The sequence below is a fragment of the Pogona vitticeps genome, chromosome 4 (genome assembly GCF_051106095.1).
Source record: "Pogona vitticeps strain Pit_001003342236 chromosome 4, PviZW2.1, whole genome shotgun sequence".
Classification (NCBI taxonomy): Eukaryota; Metazoa; Chordata; class Lepidosauria; order Squamata; family Agamidae; genus Pogona; species Pogona vitticeps.
Window position 1 is genome coordinate 82,895,599 of NC_135786.1, and position 12,779 is coordinate 82,908,377.

At 39.3% G+C, this 12,779-nt stretch overlaps 1 long non-coding RNA gene across 1 annotated transcript; it reads left to right on the forward strand.

The window, feature by feature from the left end:
* The first annotated feature begins 798 nt into the window (after positions 1 to 798).
* On the forward strand, positions 799 to 12,105 carry LOC144589092 (uncharacterized). The gene is made up of 2 exons (XR_013544995.1): positions 799 to 874; positions 5,354 to 12,105. It is a non-coding gene; the product is annotated as an uncharacterized LOC144589092 (long non-coding RNA).
* Positions 12,106 to 12,779: the final 674 nt, after the last annotated feature.

Here is a 12,779-nt window from a genome sequence, read left to right on the forward strand (position 1 = left end):
CCCAAGGTTGGGGACCATTGCTATACATGTCTATTCAGAAGTAACTCTTGATGAGTTCAGTAGGACTTTCGAAAAGAAACATTCTATGTAAGCATCAGTGATAGGGATGGGTCTTTCAGGTTTTTAGGACTTCTACTCCCAGAATTTGCTCAATACTCTCAACAGAATTCTCTGTATGGGAGCCTCTTCTGCTATGAGTAGAAAAGAAACCACCCAAGTCTATCTTGGACTCATAAAGGTTCATAGGACTGCCCTGGAAGCAAGTCTTGATTCCCATTAGGCTGCACGAAGGATGCCTCCAATGGAATTAGCTCTCCAATGAACATTGGCGAGTCCCAGGTAGCCCTGGGACTCCCACAGTTTTCTTGCTGTTCGGAGCAAAAGCGGGAAGGGAAAACATGAAGGTAAGAAGGGCTGTTCTGAAGCCTCTGCGTTTTGGGTATTACTCTCAGAATTCTGCCTGGGAAATTCTGGAAGAATTCTGGGAGTGAGAGTAATAGGAACCTGAGAGGCCCACGCGATTGCCACCTTCCAGATGCTGCGGAACTAGGATTCCACCACCTCTCATCAGGACAGCCAACAGTGACAGAATGCTAGAAGTTGCTGTCCAGAATACATTTCTGAGGAATTGCCCCTAAAGTTTTGGGAATGGAAATAAAATTGCTGTCTTCCCTTGTGTTTGTACTATGTTTCCTTGCACTTCTAATCACAAAAATTAGCCAAATCTGACTAATTGTACGATGCTAGTTTAATTCTTACAATTCATTCCTTATTTGAACATTTCATTTGTTATTTACAGATATAAGGTCTTGCAGATTTCAAAGACAACTTGAGGCCTGCCTTTCAGACACAAAGATTGGTCTCCACATTTAAGGTGAGCGGTCTCTATTTAATCCTCCTGGCAGAAGATTTTAACTTTCAAAATGCCAATTTGGACAACTACATTTTATGAAGTTTTCAGACTTTGCAGAAGGATCAGGACATCAAATGCATCTTTGATTCTGGCAAATGTGTCAGTTGCTTTTGTTGAATTCCAGGACAGTGATTCTAACATGAAATATTGTTTATAAGATTGGGCCTAGAGCTTCATGCCTTTCTTCATATCCTAAAGAATCACTCAAGACTTGATAAAGTACTGAAAATCCCTTTTGCTCAAAGAATCTACTCATAGAACACTATATGATTTCTTCACCAAAATTGGAACAGTTTTGCACAATTCAACACAAAGATGGTCTCACTTAATCTTAGATATGTTTTTTTTTCCCCTACTATTTCCTCCCAGTGACTCCAGTGCAAAGACATGATTTTAAATCTCCCTGGATTTCAAATTGGACTATTAAAGGCACAGTTCTCTCTTAAACAATACTTTGAAATGGGCATATAAAATTTATCAAAGTAACAAGCTGCCGGTGCCTTACGATAACAAACCATCATTTCAGAGAAAATGTTTCCTTTTTAAATTCGCCTTTGAAATAGAGATAAATTAACATTTTAGAAACAACTCAACACCAAGAACTGTTCATTTTATACTCTAGAAGAATTGAAATTAATAGCAGGCCTGTTTTCTGTTCTTTACGAAGACATGCTGTAATAATATATCTTAGCTTTGACTGCCAGTACGTAGTGTTTATTCTTCCTTCGAGACACGAGCTTCTATATTGAAACTTCTTTCCATCTTTTGGTTTTATGCAACTTCTTATTAAATAAACTATGAACTTGTACATAACAATGACACCTTTTTTATTTAAAGATAGCATTATTTCAGTTATTAGAGATAGCACTTGGTCACATTCAGTATCACAGACCTAGGCTTCTTCATATGCAACAGGACGTCTCCTCTGGTACTATTTTCCTTCTTTCTTTCCCATTGCCTTGGTTACTCCTTTTCCTCATGCTCCCATCAGCTTGCTAGGCATTGCCATTACTGTAATTCAGTTGTTACAATTAACTTATGGCTGTTTCCTATGTCACATAAATGGGCTTCGTCTCATGCAATAACATGCACCCTTTTCCTTGTTTGATGCCACCTGTGTAAGACCCTCATTAAGTTCCTCAGAAAGGTCAGCATATTGAAAGGTCAAAGGCCAAATTACCCTACTGTACCTCCTTTGAAGTCACATCCAAACTCAGTTGAATGCAGAAGCATTGTGTTCCCTTGACTTGTATAAGATAAAAATAAAGCATATGTGAAGTAATAGCCAAGTTTAGTCAGGGATTCCTTTCTTTAGTATAGTTTTATAAGAGGTAGCTGTGTTAGTCTGTGAAAGCATATCAGGCATAATTCTGATTTTGCTCTTTTTTTTCCTTTGGAATTTGCCTGGCATGCTATGTTTAGTGGTTACTCTTCCCCCCGCCCGGTTCCCCTGAGCCATATTGAATTATAGAATCATAGAAAAGTGAAGTTGGAAGGGGTTTAACAAGGCCATCAAGTCCAACCCCCTGCTCAGTGCAGGAATACAATCAAAGCATATCTGCCAGGTGATTATCTAAGTTTTTCTTGAATGCCTCCAGTGTTGGAGCACTCACCAACTCCCAAGGTAACTGGTTCCACTGTCATACTGCTCTAATTGTTAGGAAGTTTTTCCTGATATTCAACCGAAATCTGGCTTCCTTTAACTTGAGCCCATTGTTGCATGGGGAGGTAACATACACCAGAAGCACACTGAAGTATTTTGTTGACTTGTACCAAAGATTATCAGATGCTGGGGTATGATAAGGTGTTAATGAAGTCATCAGAGAATCTGTATTGTTTTGTGGGATATAGAGCACTGCTGTCTGATTGTGGATAACCCATTAGAATTTCATGTGCTTTTTGTTTTTAATTTTGGAAGAACCTCACCATTGCTTCAGAGGGATATTGGAAGCAAAAGGATGTGAGCTAAGCTGATCAGATAGATCAGATTAGTTCACACATGCTGACTCACTCAATATAAAGCGATGATTTGTATCAGGCTATCACCATAGGTCAAACACCCCAGACAGAACCTTCATATCCCTTTCCAACATGTTTCAGTAGAGGTTATTTACAACTTCAAATGAGATTCAGACTATGAGATATAAAATGATAAAATATTCCAAAATGTAATGGTGTGGGGAAGCTTTGGTTTAAAGCAAACAGTTATGATTGAAGTATGCACATCTCTCAAAAGCAAGTAAAAGCAGACCACTCTTTTCACATTAATGCACACTTCTTATACCTTAACATCTCCTCCAAGTAAACACGACAGCAAAATCAAACTAGTCTCTCCACTCCTCATATAGTTGTAGTGAACCATAGACTTTGATGGTGTCAGCATGTATAGGTGGCAGTTTTGCAGAACAAGTCTACCCACTGTTACACAGTCTTTTTTAGTACAGTACAATACATTTGATACATACTGCAATTGGTGGAAATCTTATTGGTCAGTACTCTACTGAGCCTTTACTGAGCAGAAAGTAACATGGGAATGCTTTTCTGCAAGCAGAGGGGGGTTTCTTCATGAATACTACTGTATATGAAATGTCTATGCTTACACAAGCAGTGTGACCCATTATTACTGAGCGGGTAGAAATTTATGCTCAACTGAAGCCTCACAGAACACTGTACAATGTGTTTCATGGGCTTCATCCTAGGTAAGCAGATACTTTCTTCCTTCAAGGAATCAAAGAGTGGAGCTCACCTATTGTGTTTACTTAGGGTGGAAATTAAGGCACAAGAAGGATGAATACATTTTCGTATGGTTCGATATGTAGTGTGGATGTTGAAATGTGGCCTGAATTTACTTGCTTTTCAAGGCGCTGCTTCAACCATAATTTTTAGTTTTAGCTTAAATTGAAGCTTTTTTCCTCTTTGCAGAATTTCCCCATTTTTTTAAAATTTAGGAACAACAATGTTACAAAATGAGTCTTTACAGAACAATTTAAAGTGAGCGATTGTTTAAAAAACAACTATATTATTAAAGCTAAAAGCCAACATCAACAAAGAAAAGCAGCTTCTCCCAACCAACTTTAGCTAAGTAAATCACTTACAAAGGAGAAAAGTGTTCATTCAGGCCTGTCTTCTTGTTACAACAAGAAGTTACAAACAAATTCTGCTCAAAGTTGGCTCTGGGACACACATTCCAGAACTATTTATTTCTACCATGAGGAAGGTAGTAAACAAAACAGTTCCCTCTGTAATTGCCACTTGATGTTGCCCATGTGGGACTCAACCTCAAGGTTTGGGAAAGTGACAGGACTGAGAGATAGAGGTGAAGCATCAATAAATAACAGGCAAGAAAACAATGCCAAAAAGAAAAAAGAAAAGAGCACAATCCCTACCATTTGTTTTTTTGTGGGAAACAATACTGTGGCTAGAGCATCATATGATCAATTATGAACAGCTGTTGTAAATGGATGTGCAAATGACTCGTAAGAAAATGTTTGCCACAGGAGAAAAGCCTTTTAATTAGAGACATAAAATTCAATTTTTTTTGAAAAAGCTTTGCTTTTCCTTGTTCTTCTCATAACTATAGTACATGCCTTAGCTGTTTTCAGTGGAATTCAGACAACAAATGAGCTCATTCAAATGATCTGAAGATTCCTGATGACTATGGCCGAAATCTAGTATAAAGTCGTAACTATAGGAGGCGAATTGAATGAATGGAACTTACAGAGGAGATAACTCTCCAAATCCCCACTGATTCAATGGGTCTACTTTATTTGCATCTGGATTTCAACCATGATATGTTTGGTGCAGAATTGGATGACGGTTTGGATGAGGGGGTCTGCAGTTTACATTCTGCATCCCATAAACAACAAATGCGCGAAAATGAAGAAAACTACATCTGAGATTGTGTGCTTCATCTAGGGACCAAGTGAAAAAGGGAGGCTTCCTAACAGCAGTAGGGTTACTGTTACAAGATTGCTTAGCTTCAGAGTACAAGATTCCAAAAGAAAATTTCTGCTTAGTTTTCAGCATTTGATATGCCTTCCCAACAAGAGTATGTAATATCTTTAAAAACAGAAAATCCCTTAGGAAATAATTGGTCATAATCAGGAATTTCCTTGCAGGAAGAGATTGCTCAACTGTTCTTAAGCAATTCTTTTATATATGTATTATATTCCCATGCTTTTATTTCCTCATTAGAAACATTTTTCTCTCATTGCCTGTCTTTTATTATGAAACAACAGTCCACTAATTTCTTTGGGCATAATCCTGATTATAGAGTCTACTTATTCTGTTTACTTAAGGTATCCTCTCCACTGACTTTGGTAGGCTTTTGGTAACCTGGCATATCGTCAGTGGGGATTGGGTATTTTCACATAGTTCTTCCAATTGGCACAGCCTATGCGAGCACTAAGATTCACCTCTCACCATCTGGTTCTCCCACAGGTCTATATGGCATAGATGTAAGGACGGTGGGAGCAGTTCATGCTTTGAAGATATTTTAGCGAGTTTCTGTTGCATCTGACATGCCTTGGAGGAGGAGGAGGAGATGATGACTTACTTATCCATGAATGCTCCTAGAACTTTTTTCCTAGACCAGAGGACTAAACTGTATGCTTGAATAAACAACATTCTCACTGTCCACTTTCTGTGTGAAAAATAGATTTTTTTTAATGAACTTGTTCTGAGATCATGTGTAGTGAAGACTGGACAGCACAGTGTACATTCAACATATCGCACAGCTATATAAATCATAAACTCAGTCATTGCTTTTTAGAAAGATGACCCGACTTGCTCGCTTCATCCATGTGATATAATTGTAGTAAACAGTTTTATTTTGACACAAGTCATGATTCTGTGAAGCTCATTTAATTGCATATAAAAGTCTCCATACATATTCATGTGCTCTTCACTTCTTTTCTATGACGGGATATTTCAAGAGGTGTTTTGGTTTAGCTGAGAAAGGGGGCTTTAAGTGCTTACAAGGCATGTGAAGCTTAGTAGACAGCTGTTTGAATTGACAGTGTGTTGCTTATTCCTCTGTTCTTGTGCGTTTTTTCTTTTTCTTTTAGATTCATGGTGTTTATTATTGATGGCTCAGTATTGCATCAAAACTTGGGCAGAATGAATATATAAAGAAAACAAAACTCAAATGTGATGGATAGATTCTTTTGGCTCATATACTGTGTAGAGGCTGGTCCAAACTCAACTGCATGAGCGATGTGAGCCCTCTTTTTGATCTGTAGACTCTTTATTAAGATAAAAGAAAAGGGATCCAATAGAAGGAAGGGCATTGGCCCAAACCCTGACTTGTCTAGTATAGTCCAAATGACATCTAGTACCTTTTAAAACTTTGCATAGTTGGCATGGCTCCACCAAAGCACATCTGTCTTTGGTATTTAATATTGTTCCCAGAGGGGGATTTTTTTTTTTTTAGTGATGCCAACTAACACGTCTTATAAAGCCAGAAGGATCTCTCACGTCTTTTGATGTGATCAATGCTCTTACTGAGACTGCTAAACATTAAGTAATCTAAAACACTGTAGAGGGTTTTTTGTTTTTTTGTTTTTTGCTTAAGCACTGAGGGTTTTTATTCAAACTTTGGCAGCCTCAATTCAGTTGGATCTTGGCCTGAGTAAACGTTTGGACATTTGGAAGCTGAGGCACACAATATCCTCAACTCTCATGTACTAGAATGGAACATTTTAGTCTTACACGGTCTGAGTTTGTTGCAGAATCCATATGGAACTAGATCTACTGTGAAGGTACTCTGACATTTTCATCTGCACAGTTCTAACCAATGTCTCAAAATTTTATCCACTTGTCATCCACTCCCCCCCCCCGCAAACACTTGTTTTCTCAGTCAGTGTGACATACTAGCAGAAAAAGTCCCATACAATTATTAAGTAGAATAGGATGTAGCAAAAGCAAAAGTGAGGTACTTTGTTTATCAACCATTGGAGAGTCATTGCGGTAAGAACTGTCTCCCACAATACAAGAAGGGTACATTTTGTTTTGTTTTAGTTTATTTTTAGTTTATTCATATTCCACCATGTGCTTTTTGAATGTGAGTGTATGAGTTCACCATAACTTTTAAGATGCATGTCTATGTTTACGTAGAAACCGTGTGAGGAACACTCTCTTAAAAAAAAACTATCTCAAAATGTATATTTCATCATTTTTGCCTCTCCTTTTGCCTAAGTGTGTCACCGTTTGCTTTTAGTTTTCTTTTGCTCTCTCTGAATCGCCATTTATCTTGCATGATTTATATTTTTAGCCTGTAGACCAAAACTATTTACAATTAACTTTCTATTTATCACATGTATGGCTTGATATAATGGAAAATAGAAAATATCAATAAGGCTGCCTCTGCCATTAGAGAAAGTGAGGAAACCACCTAATAAAGCATGCTGGATGTAGGAAATTCTCTGATACTAGACTCTGAACAACTAGAAACAACTGAGGGATGATTTTACTTACTGGTTGAAATCCTGTTGCTCAGTGTAGTAAGTCACTACTAGAGTAGGCCCATTGAGTGGGTATTTGATGAGTTAACTCCTCTGTAAGTTCCGTTGATTCCATGGCCCTATTCCAGTTTTCACTTACTACACTAAGCAGCCCCAGTGACATAGGGCCTGTCTACACTGGCAGTATGTTGAGTACCCAGTAAATTGAGCTAGAGGTAAAAGAATTACTAGCAAATGGTGGACATTATTCCTGATGTCCAATGCCCTGCTCCACCATTTGCTCAGTGGTATTCACAATTCCATCTAACTTGTCAGAGAGGCCATCGACCTTTTATTATAAAGAGTGGGGCTAGAAAGGCTATTCAGTCCTTACTTAAACCTTGCTTGAACTGTTTCACCTGCTCAGTAATCTAACTCAAGTAATCTGTATCCCTTGATATGCTTGCATACTTTTCTACCCATTCCTATGCTGTCCAATTCACTGTCAAGGCTGCAGTTGTGAACTTAATACAGGTGTACGAGGATGCATCAAGTTTCTATCATGGATGGATGCAGCTCCCTGGACCACTCCTGGGTTAAACTGCCTTGGTGATTTTTCATTATATGTGTGTTTAAGCATAATTCAACTATTATGTGATGAAGATCAAAAGGGTGATACCATATTGAGTGGTGACATCACTCTCCCTCACCCCGCAAGGGTCAGTGATTCCCGCCCCCAACTCAGTCCAAACATAAGAAAGTACATGACTACTGTTTAAATAAGCCAGGAAGAAAAAGAGGATCCCCTTGTACAAAGATATGAATTACACTCTTTCCAGCCTGTTCTGACTGCATTACAATTCACAAAGTATAATAAAGCATACATAAAAATTAGAACTGAATATGCATGTTTCTCATCTAGGTTCAACTACATGATTAAACTTTGTGTGCAATGCTGCACAGAAGGGAAAGTATCATAAAAGTGAATTCTTATTTCTGTGTGCATTGAGCATTAGCATCAAAAGATAGGAAATAAAATCGTAGCGATTATTTACTACTGCATGCATGGCAATAAACAGGACTAAGCAAATGGCAGTGCTACCTCAAATGAGCCTACAGCTGGAGACCAGCATTGCTACTTTATATGGCTGGAGACAGATTGTGTGTGCGCACAGTGCAGAAACGGATGGATTCTTCTAGTTTTAAATCTCTAAACCCTGAAATTGCAAATCATCATTGTGGCTGGCTTATGGCTAACACACTGTAAGAGTAATAAATGGGCAGAAGAGTAGTGAGTGCATATTTTTCATTTTATCTTTGTTTCTGCAAAGAATAGAGACTTATAGTATTTCTTTTCAAACCGAAGTTGACAATCTAAACCAGTTATTGGTATAAACAGGTATCGCACGGCATGGCTACAATCCAGGTGAAACCAGAAATACTGAATTTTCCCATCAGTTCAATGAGTTTTATCAGTTCCAGCAGTTCTTTGGTTTGGGGATGTGTGCCAGCCAAGCCCTGTTTTCAAAATATGGCATGCTGGCATTTTCTGGGGAGAAGGAACAAGCCAATTCCATAACTGCTAATTCAAGGGAAAGACACAATAGAATGACTAAGTATGTTAAATGTAAAGCCATAAATGCCATGCAGGGAAAAAACGTCTAACCAATTGGTACCAGTAAGTCTTTGGAAACAATAACTGGACTTTTTGCCCTTATGTGTTATGTGCTTCCCTTGATATGACGGTCTATTTAAAAACAGTTTATTTCCAGGAAGAGACCCTGTTGTAGAATGACAATGTGGAATTTGCCAATGTCTAACTGTGCTATGAACGTATTCTGTTAGTAGACCACAGTGTTAGCTTGTCTAGGGCTATGGGGCTCCGGGAGACTCTGCCTGCAGAGACCATTTCCAGAGAAAGTAAAGGGCATGTGAAAAGTGCTGACTGATTCTGGTTTGGGTTTGAGCAAGAACTTGTAGGAATGCTGTGTCTTATTTATATATTCATTACATTGACACTCCACCTTTTACATTCCAAGGTAGCACTCAAGGCAGTTTGCAAACTTTTTAAAAGGGTAAAATAGATAAACCCATATTTAGCTAAAGGTTTTAATAAAATCATATATGTAAACACCCCACTATAAAACTACTAAAAAGCAAAATGTATTCAAATCAAAATCAACAAAGAATGCAGTTAAAATGTTATGAGGAGGGGGACTGGCTAAACACCGTATGCCAGTCTAAAATCATTACTCTTTACTTAAAATAAGTCGGAGTGGAAACATATCGCAACTCAGAAGGGAGTGCATTTCACAGTCTGGGAGCCACACAGGAGAAGATTTTCTCCTGCATGTTTGCTGGAGATTTTCTACTGACCAGCAGCACCTCTGTCTTGTCAGGATTTAGTCTCATCTTGTTCACCCACATCCAGTCTCATATGAAGCTCAGGCAAAGATCCTGACTGTTCCTCAGTGTTGTGAGACAAGGAACGGTAGAGCTGGGTATTGCCAGCAGGTTGGTGATACCTCACTCCCAAGCTCCAAAGGACGTCTCCCAGCAGCTTTAAATAAACATGTTAAATAATATAAGGAATATATTATATCTTTGTTTTTTAGTCGTTTAGTTGTGTCCGACTCTTTGTGACCCCATGGACCAAGAGCACGCCAGGCCCTCCTGTCTTCCACTGCCTCCCAGAGTTGGGTCAAATTCATGTTGGTTGCTTCGATGACACTATCCAACCATCTCATCCTCTGTCGTCCCCTTCTCCTCTTGCCTTCACACTTTCCCAACATCAGGGTCTTTTCCACGGAGTCTTCTCTTCTCATCAGTTGGCCAAAGTATTGGAGCCTCAGCTTCAGGATCTGTCCTTCCAGTGAGCACTCAGGCTTGATTTCCTTTAGAATCTAGCCCATGTTAAATAATATATCGGATAAGGTGGAGCCCTGAGGGATATACACAGGCCAAAGTCCATGGTGTTGAACTGTTCACTTCTTGCACTGCCTTTTTGTATATTTCCTAACAGTGTCCCCAGAACTGAACCTCAACAGGCAGTCCAACAAAATAGTAAGGTCCGTGGTATCAAACACTGCTTTAAGGTCTAGGCAAACTAATAAGGCTGCCCTCCCCTTGTCTAGTTTCTGGCACAGGTCATCGACCAAGGTGATCAAAGCAGTCTCAGGCCAAACCCCGATGAGATGGGCCCAGATAATCAGTATCACCCTCAAATGTCTGGAGTTGCAGGTCCACCTTAGCCAACAACTTTAGCAAAAAAAAAAAGCCCCCTCCCCCAAACCCAAACAACTAAGGGGTCCCGTTCTCTTCCGGTGTAAGCATTCAAAGCCAAAGCAAAGGCTATTACCAGGGCAGTAATTTTCCAAGTATTGTTTGTATCAGGTTTGCCCTTGGAAAATGATAATACTAACCAGGTATCCTTCTCACTTTATAGGCCTGTGCCTAATGCAAATGTACCACATGTGAGCGTGCACTGTTAAAAAAACAGAGCAAACTTTATTGGATTCACATCAGGCTGCATGCATAGCATAATATTTTACTTTTGTTTTCATTATGAAAACAATGACACTGAAAGTTTGCTATTCACACTGATTTCTCTGACTACACAAGCCATAAAGAATTACCACATTGTGGAGACACCTGAGATTTGTCTTGTTCTGCAGTGTGTTGTATATTCAGGGAAGTTATTTGGCCATGTATTTTCACCCATATCTTTCTGTTGAGACCTTACAAGATGTAAGTTGCTCTATTGGAAAACCAGTAAAGAATCCTGTGGCCCCTTAAAGATTAACAAGTTTTATTTGGCATAAGCGACTTCTTCATCAGCAAGACCTACATTGGTGGGCTATAGTCTGTGAAAGCTTGTTTGGATTAAAACACATTCATTTTCAAAGTCCTACAACAGTCTATGTTGTTTTTATTGGAAATGACACACAGAGCAGCTCATCTCCTAAATTTTATTAGAAATAAGAATGCCATTCATGAATCCAGAGACACATTTTAGGATGGTGAGTGACTTTCCAATTTCTTTGTGTGCCAAAGTTATCTTTGAAAGAACGTGATAGTTCACATTCAGAGCTTCAAATGCTAATTTGCTTCTGTTGGATTTACAACGTGGACATCATTGGTTTTGTTCTTCCCCAGCATGCTACCCTTGATAAGCATGGTAGATGGGCTCATATACTATGAAATGACCTGACTTGTGGCAATTGATGCTTGGAAGCACCGGTGACTGAACATGATTTACAAGTTCATGGTGAGGCAACAAAGGTGAATGTTGCAAAAACAAAACAAAACAAAACAAAAAACCCAAAAACAAAACACCAACAACATTGCCAATAAATTCTGTTTAAAGTTTCTCTAAGTGTACCTGCAGACAAAGAAAGGATACAGAAGTTAAGCCCAATGATAGTGTAGAGGTGAAAGAAAACTGCATGGTATAAAAAGAATATAAAAAAAGAAAGCCAAACAATATATATATATATTTCAGATATATATGCAGTTGATGCTATGTGGTTTCTGACGGGAGAACTTTCAGGAAACAGTGTTATTTATCAAGATAATAATTATACTAATCATCCCAATTTTAAAACCTCTGTTAGACAGCCAGTCACTAAGGGAAAGCCTACCTAAAAAGAAAGGTCTTCACCTGTTTGTGGATGGACAGTGAAGATCAGGCCAGCTTGGCTTCCTGTACGAGGGAGTTGTGGCAGCAGTGACAGAGAAGGCCCTCTCCCATGTCTCCACCAAATTCACCTGTGAAGGTGGTGGGACTGACAGAAAGGCCTCCCCTGGTGATCCTAACACCTGGGGAGGCTCATAAAAAGTCTAAGATACTTTGGACCCAAGCCATTTAGGGCTTTATAGGTTAAAAGTAGCACTTTGAATTGTGTCCAGAAATGGATCAGTAGCCAGTGGAGCTGCTGTTATATGGAGATTATGTGATCCCTGTAACCAGCTCCAGATAGCAATCTGGCTACAATGTCTTGGGCATGCTGTACTTTCCAAAGGCAGCCCCATATGGAGCATGTTATAGTAATCCAGCTGAACTATAACTAAGACACCTATCCCTGTGGCTAAATTAGACCTCTGAAGGAAGAGATGGAGCTGGCACACTAACTGTGCAAAGGCACTCCTGGCCACTGCTGAAACCGGGGCCTCCAGGCTCAAAGAGGAATCCAGCAGCACCCCCCAAGCTGCACACTTGTGTTTACAGAGGGTGTGGAACCCCATTCAGCACTAGCTACATCCTATCTCTTGCTCTGCTTTTTGACTGATCTCTGTCTGGTCTGGATTAAGTTTCTGGTTATTCACCCTCATCCTGTCCACTACTGACACAAGATGCTGACCTAGAATGAAAACAGCCTTTTCAGATTTAGATGGAAAGGAGAGATAGAATTGGGTGTGATCTGCAT